Source organism: Zeugodacus cucurbitae, chromosome 3 (assembly GCF_028554725.1).
Source record: "Zeugodacus cucurbitae isolate PBARC_wt_2022May chromosome 3, idZeuCucr1.2, whole genome shotgun sequence".
Classification (NCBI taxonomy): domain Eukaryota; kingdom Metazoa; phylum Arthropoda; class Insecta; order Diptera; family Tephritidae; genus Zeugodacus; species Zeugodacus cucurbitae.
The window spans coordinates 61,628,491-61,641,720 of NC_071668.1; the positions used below are offsets into that span (position 1 = coordinate 61,628,491).

At 33.8% G+C, this 13,230-nt stretch overlaps 1 long non-coding RNA gene across 1 annotated transcript; it reads left to right on the forward strand.

Annotated features, from left to right (window-relative positions):
* Positions 1 to 11,229: 11,229 nt before the first annotated feature.
* LOC128920472 (uncharacterized) lies at positions 11,230 to 12,093 on the forward strand. Its single transcript, XR_008470541.1, has 3 exons — positions 11,230 to 11,359; positions 11,420 to 11,834; positions 11,890 to 12,093. It is a non-coding gene; the product is annotated as an uncharacterized LOC128920472 (long non-coding RNA).
* Positions 12,094 to 13,230: the final 1,137 nt, after the last annotated feature.

The window sequence follows — 13,230 nt, forward strand, 5'->3', positions numbered from 1 at the left end:
AGAAAAGAAAACGCTATAAGTGTAGAAATATGACAAAATATGACATACAACAGTTAAGGGTGCTCACAATGTCGTATTTTTTAAGAATATTAAAATATGACATAAGACATACAACAAAACTTGTGAATTGCCTAAATATTTTTTTTTATTTTGCTAAAGTTCAAGTTTATCTAAGAAAGCTTTCTAGTGGTCGTCAGTAAGATACTTGTTGTTATATGTGGTCATGTATCTAATGATGGTAGTCTGAAGACGTGAAACTTTTTGAGTGCCAGTGAATTGACAGAATTTAGGTAGTTATGGAGCTAACCGTCTATTGATTACTAACAGAGATAAATAAAATTTGAAATATTCGAGTTTTCGTAAATATGTGGCGCGATTGTGTAGTAAAATTGAAAGAGTTAAGAACTGATTTCGAAATTTTCGTTTAACAAGTTTAAAAAAAGAATATGTAAAATATATGTGACAGACTTTGAATTTGGTAATAAAGTGTTATGTGCCTGCAGCAATTGTTAAGATTATGACTGCAATTTCTGACTCTCCGACGACACTATCAATTAGATCTCGAGATGATGACGCAGCAAAACACAATTTTGTGATAAGTCGCCAATAAAAGTTACAACCGCAAGCAAATTGAAACTAAAGCAACAAAAACAGCTTTCGTAAATGCATATCAACGTAAATGTAATTTTTCTAACTAATGGTATCATATTTTTACTCTCGCCACTATTTAAGGATCAAAGTACCAACACTGAATAAAATATCAACTGAGAAAAAATCTCATTGATGAAATGCCACAAGCAGCTTAAACCACAACAAAGAGTAGTCCAGTGGCGATACTGAAAGCGATATGAGCAACGCTAAGTGCAGCCAGCAAATGCATAAGCCTTTGGTTAAAGTTGGTTTGGTCACAGCAGTTTGTGTGGGTCATGTGTAGTTTTTTACTATGTTCATATGGAGAGCAACATGGAGGACAGAAAGTTGAAAATTCCTGAAAACTATTTGTTGCATGCCATTTTTCAGATTTTAGAAACAATGGTCACCTCTAAACCGTTATTGAGAAAGGAACTATCTCCATTTTAAATCCATACAAAAGCTTTAAGTTGAAATTTAGAACTTCGCGAAATAGGTTTCGAAACTTTTGGTTCAGCTTTTGGAGGTCCATTCCATGGAACGATAAGTGATCAACTAAATCTCACGGTAAAGTGAATAAAGTACATATTATTAAACATAAAGTCATAAAAGAAAGTAGAAGTATTTTGAACCCCAATAACATCCTATCACAACTACCATTTGGAATAAAGGTACCAAAATCGAAAAGTAATAACTATAGACTTTCTTTCCAACACTCACTACATTCTAACTATTTTCATTGTAAATTGTGCTGTGTTAACCCTTTCATCTGCCTTATCCTTTCATCTGTCGAAAGCCGCCCTAGCGATGTTTGTGTCTTCACCACTTGTTTGCCTCACGAATAACACAGGCAATCTGCTCAGCAATTTACTAAAACACCGGAATCTCATCGTTTCAACAAGTAGAGTAAGTTTGGGTATTGTGATATGGGTATAAGTTTTTCTACAATTATTTAAAATTTTATAAACTAATACTTCCAAAAATTATGCAATACTATTCCTTGCTTCATTGCGCAATATATCTCAAAGGGATATTTCGGTATCTCAAGTACTTTGAAAGATAACTCAATTAAAGTATAGATGGTCGAAAAAGCGACTTCGCCAAAATGTATGGGTAATGTGATATACTATATCAGGTAAAGTGATATACTATATCACATGTGACGAAATCTTGGCGTTGCTCCATAAAATCACTTTCCTGGAAAATATTTTTATCAAAGAGAAAGATACTAGTGCATTTGAACACATAAATTGCTATCTGTGCCGTTTGAACTTTCAGATAAGCCTTTGAAAACAGCTCAACTACATCAAATTGTGTCACCTTTTGGCCTTGCTCTCGCTTAAATCGTCTTATTTCGTCATTGTAATATGTTTTAAGAGGACCCATAAATGCTTTATCTAAGGGTTGCATTTTGTGTGTACAATGAGGTGGCAATGATAAGATAATAACGCCATTTTGACGAACCTTATCCAAAACATCAACATTTCGCGTATGACTGTAGTGGCCATCAAAAATAAGCAAGATTGGGTTCTCCTTTGATGGATTAGTGAATCGCAAAACGTGATCAAACCACGCGGTAAATATTGGTATTTGTATCCATCCCGATATGTGACAAGCAGAATCGGAACCAGGGGGAGCATGTTTCATTAAAAGCGGAGAGGGATTTTTTCTTGGAAAAATGAAAAATGGTGGAACAAAGGCTCCTCCTGCGCTCATGCAGCTTATAACTGTTATGAGAGATCCTCTTTCTGCTGAAGTCATGCAACCAATTTGCCTTTTGCTGCTAAAATTTTTGGCTGCTTACTTTGCACGATAGACACTCCTGTCTCATCAACATTCCATATTCTAGTTGCAGAAAATTTATGCTTCTCAAACTCCTGCTCCAATAAATTATAGAACTTGCTCACATTTTCCTCATTGAATCCTTTGATTCTCTCGATTGAGGTACCTGTGGCAGAGCGTAAGCTTATTTCCGTTTTATGTCTATTTAGAAAGCTACGCAACCAATCTCTTCCAGCACATTCCTTGATTATGGAAAATGGGTTCTCAATATTATTTCTCTTTGCTAATTGAAATGCAAGCGAACGCACATCACTCTGAGTGAGCCCCCAAAACTCAAATATCTTACCAGCTCTTATTCAACATCTCGGTTAAAAACCGGCCTACGTCCCAATGGAATAGCTAATATTTTGTCGATTGTTTTATCGCTGCGGGCAGCTCTTTGCAAGGTTGCAAATGGGACAGCATTCGTTTTCGATGCCAGAAGTATTACCATCTTTTCGGCTCTTACAGCCTGTATGGCTTTTTTCATGTTTTCTGCATTCTACTTACGAATTTCCCCTTTCTTCGGCATTGCGAAAAACTATAATTTAAGAAGAGTATTACTTTTACCTACAAGATACGTTGTGTGATATTATGTTTGTTTAATATGATATACTATATCACAATGGACAACATTGACTATATCACATTAGCCAAACTCGAGTTTGAAATAATAAAATATTTGTTTCACAAAAAAAAATTTATTTGGGCTAAAAATTACCTGAATTACGGTTAATTATATTAACGAAAGATCAAGAAAAAATTACTAGAATTCTAAAATATGAATTAAACTCTGAATAATCCTTTGTCGAAACGCGCGTTGAAATATTGGTGACCGCAGTACTATAAACTTTTTGGCACACTGAGAGCAAACGAAGCGTTCAGTAGCACGCGCAGCTTTGCAGCAACAGTTTTTTACAGTTACTTTTGTATTCTCGGAAAGATTCTTGTCAAAACATGAATATTTTACGAAATATGCACATTGCACACCCATATCACAATACCCAAACTTACTCAACAATTTTGTGATTTTTTTATTCTTTTTTCGGTGCAGACACTTGCTCGGCATTCAACATCCAGCACCTTTACAAATATTAAAATAGTCGTAGACATTGGCACACCTACTCGGTTTTGCATGGAGTCAACGAGCAGCTGCAAGTGCGAATATTATATGTGTATGTATTTGTGTGCCCTTGTAACTCTGCTTTAGAGTTCAATGCTGGCAACGGCTTCACTCGTCCAACAGCTATGCTTTGCAAAGCTGTAAAATATCCTATGCTGCAATTTTTTAAATATATATCCACAGTATAATCTGCAGTTACAAGTGAATCATTTGAACTCTTCACCTCAAAACTCACAAGCATGGAGTGAGTGTTGAATACTTGAATGATTTTAGCTCTAGCTATACAGCAAATTTGTCTTCGTACCTTTATATTTGCCGTTGGCTACTTACAGTCAACTGAATTCAGATTCTAAATATAGATACGCTCTCGTTGTGTGTAGGTCTGATTTGCGCCATTGCATTTGCCAATGTTTAAAAAGCAAAACCAATGACCAACTTTGCATTAGCTTTATAATCCAAGTTGTTGTAGTTTCCAATATATCTTTTTATAAATTAAACAACTCATAATTTCCTTAAAATAATATGAGTTCTTATTATTGTCATAATTAACTTGGATTATTGATTTTAAAGGAGATCATCATGACTATATCTAACGTTACCAGCGAGCTCACATCCACTGCATTCATCAGCAACACAAGTATTTAGCGAACAGTACAATCCAACAGCGCACATCAGAGCTTATTATGTACATTTCAACGCTATTATCGAATACTTGTCAAGCGTTTGCTGGTGTCGTTTGTCTGCGATAATTACTTCGTGCTTATTAATCTCCTCCAAGCTCAGCGGTTGCACACAAAAGACAATAAAATCATTTGACGCTTGTTTAGCAGACAACGATGAATTTGAATGCAGATTCTCCGTAAATTGCAGGCAGTTAAAACAACAGCAGCACCAGAAAGCACGGATTTAATTAGCATGAAATGGTGATTTGTGTGCATGTTTGAGTAAGGCAGAAAATACATGCAACTTTCATTGCTTTAGTTGTCTCCACGATTGTTGTGCCGTCAACACCACTCGGCTGAATTATTGGTGTTTTTAGTGCACTCTGCATAACTGCTCCTTCATTACTAAGTGAAAATTAATTTCGGCATTTTGAAATAATTAATTATACTCGTATTCGAACGTTCACGAAATGTTCAATTCAGTCATTTGCTGTTATCAAATACTTCACATAATACAGATTATTTTGGTGACGACTGTTAAACTTCATTGTAAATAAGGCAACAATTTAACATTATTTTATTTAAAATGTTTTATTATGTGAACTATTGCCGCTGGTGAATATCAGTCATAGTTTGCTTTATATTGTCAAATAAATTGTTCTCCTATTTCGTTTCATTCTATTTACTACTGACTATCATTTTCTTTATCATTACACAATCCTTATTCCACACATTTAATGACTCTAATTAGCAAAACATTTGAGTACTAATCGCACGCATAACGGAGCCTTGCAAATGAAATGCAAATGTAATATTTTTTATCGTCAATCTACAGCGCACATTCAACGCCAAACCGTAGATAATTGGTTTAAGCTGCAATCCGCTTAAGTCCCGGTGAGAGCGTAACCTTAAAAAACGAAATTCAAGCAAATAAGAATTACAAAACTCAGCGGTAGCAGTGTACGAGCAATGGATAACTCGTGTCAGGGGAGTGTTGTTGTTTTTATGAATATAAATAAATATAATTAATTATTATTATGATTTAATAATATTTTTTATAAATTTGAAACTTCTTAAAAGCTCTTCGACATACATAGCTATTTCTGAACAAAATATACCCCCTTTTTTCTATAACCTTAACAGCTTAGTTTCATAATATCTTTTTTCCCACAGGGTATTCATTCATTGAGCTGGTTGTTGCTTGTGTTGTTGTTGTTATAAACCGAAATGTGTCAGGCAAAATACACACCAACATCAAACTTTATATATGTATGTAGGTATATTTGAAAATAACCACTTATGATTGCTTATAGGCATAAATGTGTGTGTTTACTGTAAATTTGAGAGTTTGCTTTGACTTGGATGTTTGTCTTTATTTGTTAAGGCCAAATACTGCGCTGTAGGATATCAAATGGGTAAGGGGCAATGGTAAATATTAGGGGCAAACATTTACGTGGGACGGGAATGCAACTAAAAATCAAAATTGTCAACAATATCAGTAAGTTAATTGTGGATTTTTGTCATTGTTTACATAGTGACTTGTCGTTTTTGCAGCTGTTAGTTAAACACTGTTTTATTTAAACAGCAAAAATTGCATTTGTATATGTATGTATATATCTGTATATCTATTGGAAATGCACTGGGCGTAATAAAACCGGTCGATACGAAAATTTTAATTATGGAAATGAGAGTTTGTTTGGATTTGTAATAAGCGATAAAATAAATGATTAGTCAAAAGTTATTTTTTAAATAAAAAAAAATTAAATTATTGCATATAAGGATATTTACAAAATTCTTTAAAATAGTAAATTCAGATTTATTATAAGTTTTTATCTTATAACTTATTTACTCCATCTCTTTGAAAATATCTCCATAAATACTTTGTTGAGCCTCCTTTTACCTTAATCTCCATCCAAATCCTGGATGGCATTGACGATATAAGATTTTGCAGTAAGTCGATCTAAATCATCATACAAGTTTAGCTCCTTCTGGTTTTGGACATTGCTTAAAACTTGCCACCATTAACCCTTGGCACTATGAAAAGGTTGGAATTGTTAATGGTCAAAATCGGACTACTGGAATGATTAAAGACTGCAGTTAAATAAAAAAGGGACAAAACTACAAACGAAGCTATAAAATTTGGAACAGAGGATGACGGACGGATATCTGTGGTAAAAAATTAATATGTAAATTGGCGAGGTCACAGTCCACAAGTTTGTATATATGTATATCGCTAACCACTAAGCCTAATGGAAAACACAAATTTAAGAAAATTTCATAATACAGTAGTATTGAAGAGCTGCACTTATTAAGTAATAATGCGTAACTCTTACAACCAGACTGGATAAGGAAGCGAAGCATATGGTTCTGATGGTGAACGAGGACAAGACGAAATATCTCCTGTCATCAAACTAACAGTCAGCGCATTCGCGTCTTGGCTCCCACGTCACAGTTATAACATTGAAGTTGTAGATAATTTCGTATACCTAGGCACCAGCATCAACACCGATAATAATCTCAGCCTTAATATCCAACGCAGAAACACTCTTGCCAACAGGTGCCACTTTGGACTGAGTAGAAAATTGAAAAGTAAAGTCCTCTCTCGGCGAACCAAAATCAAACTCTACAAGTCCCTCATCATTCCCGTCCTACTTTATGGTGCAGAAGCATAGACATAGTCCAGCGAATAAAAAGACAGCGGCTACGCTGGCTAGATCAAGTTGTTCGAGTTGGACGAAAGAGCTCCAGCTCTGATAGTGTTCGATGCAGTACCCGCTGTTGCAAGCCGAGGAAGAGGAAGACCTCCACTCCGATGGAAGAACCAGGTGGAGGAGGACCTGTCTTCACTTGGTATTACCAACTGGTGCCAAACTGCCAAAAGGAGAGATGCGTGGCGGGCTGTTGTGGACTCGGCTATAACCGCGTAAGCGGTGTCTATGCCAGTCAAGAAGAAAAACCATCACAATAGGAATTTAAAGAGTTAAGGGTGCTACTAAGTTCCTCAATTCGACCATTGCTTCTATTTTTGTGCTTTAACACACTGGGCTGCATAGAAACTTACACATCAAAACTGACAGTCTTTATATACTTATACAATTCAACTTGCTGCACTGTTGCAGTTAAGCTGTTGACATTTGCTTTACGTGCCTTTGAGCCTCCTCACTCCAGCTGCATTGTGTTTGAGTGTATGACCACGTGTTTGCTTGCTGGTTTGTCTTCAGAGTCATCAGAGCCCTTAACATATTTACTCGGGACGTGCTGCCCTGCCATCCTGTGTATATTCGTTGTTGTTGGAAATGCTTTAGTTAGCTTATTACTTTATATATTTGCAGTGTTGCAATTGTTGTTGTGTCATTTTATGTCGTTATAGTGTCAGGTTTCATTTAACGATGACTTAAACGTGATTCAATTTGAAGAAGACTTCATCTAAGCTGAAGGAATAAATACGTGTTTGTCCTTTGCTGTCCTAATATTTACTCTTTCACAAAAGCAGAAATAAACTTAGAGTGAAGTAAATGCATGTGTAGTTGTTAGAAGTGAATGTGTATATTGAAGATAGGTATATTACATTAATAAATTCAAGTTTTTAGCAATTTTTTTTTTTTTGAAGTGAAAACTCCTTATGGCGCGTTGGGCACTTTTGTGGGTGAGCATTTTCAGCCGTTCTCGCGACAGATGAAATTTTACACAGATATACTTCCCGTGTATTCTTATAATATATGTATGTATACTATACGTGCTCTTTGCATGGGCATTCGTTTGTGCCCTTGCGACAGACGAGATTGAGAGTTTTTTATATTTATTTTATAAATGAATATTAATTGGAAAATTTATTTATTTAAATATTTCATTTTACTTGTGTTGCTGCTATGTTATTGTGTTAAAAAAACAAATCTAAAGTGTTAATAGAATTAATAAAAACATTGTTGTAATACTTTTGTATACTATAGTGTTACTATATTTTGTATACATACATTATTACAACTGCTGCTCGTCATTATGTAAGTAAATTATTATTTTATTTGGTACATTTTGTTACGTACATGAAATTTTCTAAAAAATGAGAAACACGTGGGGTAAATATATGTTTACATAGTGTACAATACTATTAGTATACGCATAGGTGTATATCAGCTGTCTCTTTCTTCGGCTAGGGAGACAACTTCCTGTTTTACCAACAGTTACATTACAAGACTACAAGTTTGGCGCTAGCGTTTAAAAAGGCGCTGCATTTAAAGTTGGAAGTTGATATATTTTTACAAAATTACAGAAAATCTCGAAATTTTGGGAAATTAGGAAAATTAACTCTATTCAATTTATGTAAATCTGCTTCCGCACTATTTATGATGAAAATTAATAGAAGATTTGATCATTATCCTATGATTTTGAGTGGAGATTTCAACATAAACTTTGCAGATGTCAAAAATCAATCATTAATTGATTTTTTATATGAAGAATTTGATTTAACGATGTCCAATGATCGCAATCTTAGCACAACAAAATGCAAAACTACTATTGACGCAATATTCACAAGATATATAAATAGATTTAAATCAAAATTGTACATTTCATACTTTAGTTACCATAGACCTATTGTTTCAGTTTTAGAATTTGATGAAAATCCTGATAATAATGATAAAAATGCTGATAATTTTGATGTAAGTGTTGTTGAAATTATGGATGAGAATTGGTAAATTTTGTATTTACTATTTACTAATATTTACTCATTTAAATAAAACCACTTCCTTCGAATATAGTTTCTAAATTATTATACTTCATGTCTGGCTAAATGAGCCTCAATCTCATATGCTCCACCAGCTAAAACTAGTAAAACCCTGGACACACACCATTCCCCACATTCAACATACGCATCACTAACACGCTACATTCACCACACTCACCACCACCTACAATCCACACCATACATCACTCACGAGAGAGTTACACATATACACTGCACACCGACACACACATATAAGCTAAACCGATAACAGCACTCTCGGGTATGCCAACATCTATACAAAAGGGATCGACAGATGGACATTTTTTTTCTTCTTTGATATCACCAGCGATCATCCACACGCAAGTTCTTTTTATTCGTAATAATTTCCGATCAACGAGCATCCCGGCGGCCCAAACTTTTTTTCTTTTTTTAAATACATAAACTTAAGACCCATTATTTCTATTCAACATTGTATATTTAAATCCAAAATACCTATTGGTGAATCCCTTTCGAAGGGAATGTGTAAAATTATAAAGTGAAATAAAACGGAAAGCACGGAAGCGAAATACAACACCACTTATTTTATTTCTATCGATATTTGAAAGAAGGTGAGTGTAAGAACTTTTAAACAATGTCCATTCAAAAAGTGCCCACATTGCTTTCATAAACTTGATTTTTTATGTACAATTTCTCATGTCGCGAGCGCACCTAAAATTGCTCACCCAAAAAAGTGCCCAACGCGCCATAAGTTCAAGTTTTCACTTCTGCCTGCACTCCGGGAGTGCAACCAAATTAGTTGTTTTAATAATCTGTATAGTCGACTGATTTTGTTTTTGATTTTGACTGATATGTTACTCGATATAATCCATATTCTACATTTGCTCTATTTTTTTAATTATTATGATGTAATTATAATATTTTAATATGATGTTTGACACATTTATGAATGATGATATGATTGTGATATTCAAAATTAAGCATTTTTGTTTTAATATCCTTTATTCTTTTTCATCCATTACACGTTTAAAAAACATTACCTGGATGTTTGCTTTATTAAGCGGGTGGATCATTGTTGGAATAACCAGCACACAATGGAAAATGAACTTATGTGTCAATTTGACAACTCTCATTTTTGTTCCACTGGAAATTTACCGCAATGCTAGTTAAAGCAAAAAAGTATACAAAAAAGAAGTAGGAAAAAAATGGCATTGCAATCACAATCAGGCAATCAGGTTCAGCAATTCCCTTCCGAGTGATATTCAAGTAAATTCACTTTCGAAATGCGGCCAATCATAGAAAGGAGAAAAGTGATATATTTCATAATTTTCTGTAATTTTAATTACAATATTTCACTAATTATAACAATCTAGCTGTTTTAGCGCAATATTATTCTTGAGAGTATCACATTTCTGTCTCCAATCATGCTTCTATTCCAGTTTTTTGCTAATACTTTATTTACTCGCATTTTTTAAGTATTGCATTAAGACATCACCAGAGCACTTCTCTCCTTTCTATGACGGTATTTGAATATTGCATATAATTCTTTCTGATTGTTAGTGTGCCAAGAAGCCTATGCTATGCGCCTTGAAGTATTAACAAAGTATTAACCTTGAAGTACTAACAAAGTGCATAAGCATTCAAGCGCTTAGACCTGCGTTTGTGTATGCATTCATTTTCTACCTCTTTATATTCAATAACTCGATTGGCCTACTAGCTTTGAGATGAATTCCAGTAACTTTATATAGCAACATGTCCAAACACAGCATACACTCACAAATATGTTTTTAGTTTCCAGTCAATACGAAGATAGAAAGGTACATCAAACCGGCTGGTCGATCACTTGTTCCGATACATTTAACTCAAGTGAATGTCGGACAATTCAATGAGCGGGTAAAACATTTATGTTATTTCTACAATAAATATTTACGATATTCCTGATATAACGAGCAAGTATATCTATTCATCCAAAAATGCATTTTGAATACATATATAATTATGTGTTAGTTTACATTGTACTTTTCGACTTTAACTAACATTGCGCTTAATTTCAAGTGGAACAAAAAGGGCAGTTTTCATTTGGAAAAGGAAATGTAACCAGAATGAAAACAAATTTTTACTTAGCATCCGACTACTCAGCTCTCATACTTTTAGGATATAATGTAGCTCAGTGGCATATAAAGATTATCGTTAATATAATGGGCTTTTAGAAGAATGTTTCTGTCTAATTGTGTGTTATCTTAATAACATTAAAAAATAAATTGCACTTAGACATTCCATACTTGTTTACTTAGAAACACGTTAGATACTCCAAAACATTTAGCGCAGTATTCTTTGAATACAGAAGTGTCATATTTTTTTATTTTTTTATTAAACGAGGCAATGTAAAGACAAACTCATAAGGTTCTTAGAATATTATTACATCATACAGGATTACAAATAATTTGGTGAATTTTTCTCAAGAGTATAGTGATAAAGCAATTATCGAAAGTGTCTGGGACAGTTCATTGTGATCCTTAATCCAACAACTTGAAACTATAAATGCAAACTTAATACAGTCAATACGCAAATTTAATCATCATCATACTAGTCTTCAAATATTTGTTCGGTATTTTCACAAAGATGCGGATTTTTACTACTTGGAACACTTTCATAATGATCACTTTCGGACGCTGATGAATTGCCTTTCTTGTACTTAAGCAAACCCACTAAATTGGTCAGTGAGTAATAGTAATAGTAACAAGTAACTCAGAATACAATACCTAAAGTACCGCTTTGAAATAGCGCCAAACCACAACCGGCAAAAGCTGAACGTTCGTTTGCAATTGCTGTGAATTGGACAATTTTTTGCCAGTCAGCGCTGGAATTCGTTTAAGACGTACGTTAAATTTTTAAATCTAATCATATTTATTTCTTACACTCACCTTTTACAGAATTCGTTTGCCACAGCATTGTCATCATCAAAAAATTGATATTCGGACCACCAGCTATTTAATGCGAGTTTTACTATTGCTCATGTCTTTGGATTTACACGTCTATGCCACATATGTATACAGATTTTGACCGGAGCTTGAAAACCGTTCAGTACCATGGCAAGCATAGTGCTGCATATTACAACGTTTTGCATGGATTCCGACTATATACGCTAACTCGTCATCCCAGTTTATTTCACGCATGCGGTTGGCCAACGTGAAAAGATCACAAAATTTCCCTTTGAGCAACCACATAATCTGGATCACACATAAAATGCTTACTAGTGCCACATAATTTATTCTGCTTATCACAATAATAATACTCATTAATGAAAATGCAAGGTCCTATCGAAATAACGACTAAATAAAAGCGAAAGTATTGAATATTAAACATTATATATGTATGTATATGAATATATTTATAAATATGAATTAATTGTATAAATTTCCTTCAAAAATTTTAAATAAAATTTATAAAAAATCTGAATGATTTTTGACATTTAAATGTGTAAATTTTTTCAGCTTCAATAGAAGCTATTTTGTACATTTATCCCTAAAGGAATCCTCCCAATTTTAAGTAAGTTGCAAAACTATTTATTTACGACCCTTATACATAAAAACGTGTGAAAGACATCTCTTAATAAGACCAGGTGATACTAGGGGCACTGAACGAGAGAATGATAGGAAGACACACAGACAGTTCAATGATGAAACTTTGATTTTGCATGTAACACAATTTAGTTAGGAATCACTTCATTCCTTGACTCAGCTTTGATGTTCATATAATAAAAGGCCAACAATGTAAATATCCTAATAGTTATTGTGTCAGTATTACTATAACTTCAATGTCCAACCAATAGACAATATTCATTTAGCTGTCAATAATTGATGATGTGTACATATATATGTATTTGTTTTTAGAGAAATAACAGAAGAATGGAAGTAACGGGATTGTTTATCTAATTATACAGTAGGTGAAAATTTAGCAAATTTTTTTTTTTAATTTCTACCAAATAATACATTAATTAATATTTTGTTGTTAAGAATTTTATATCTTAACGATAGTGTTTTCGTTTACTACAGTTTGCATATTCTGCCTGCGTTTATAAGTATGTACAAGTGTTCACCTCAGCCAATAAACCCTATGTATATTGACTTACATACTCATTCATGTTTTGTTAACACTTCTCTTTGTTTGGGTGATTTTATTGAATACAATTAGCCGTACTTGTTGCTACCAAAACCCCGAACGCTGAAAGCTGTTTGAAAACTACGAACTTTCGGATGCAGTTCATGCTTTTG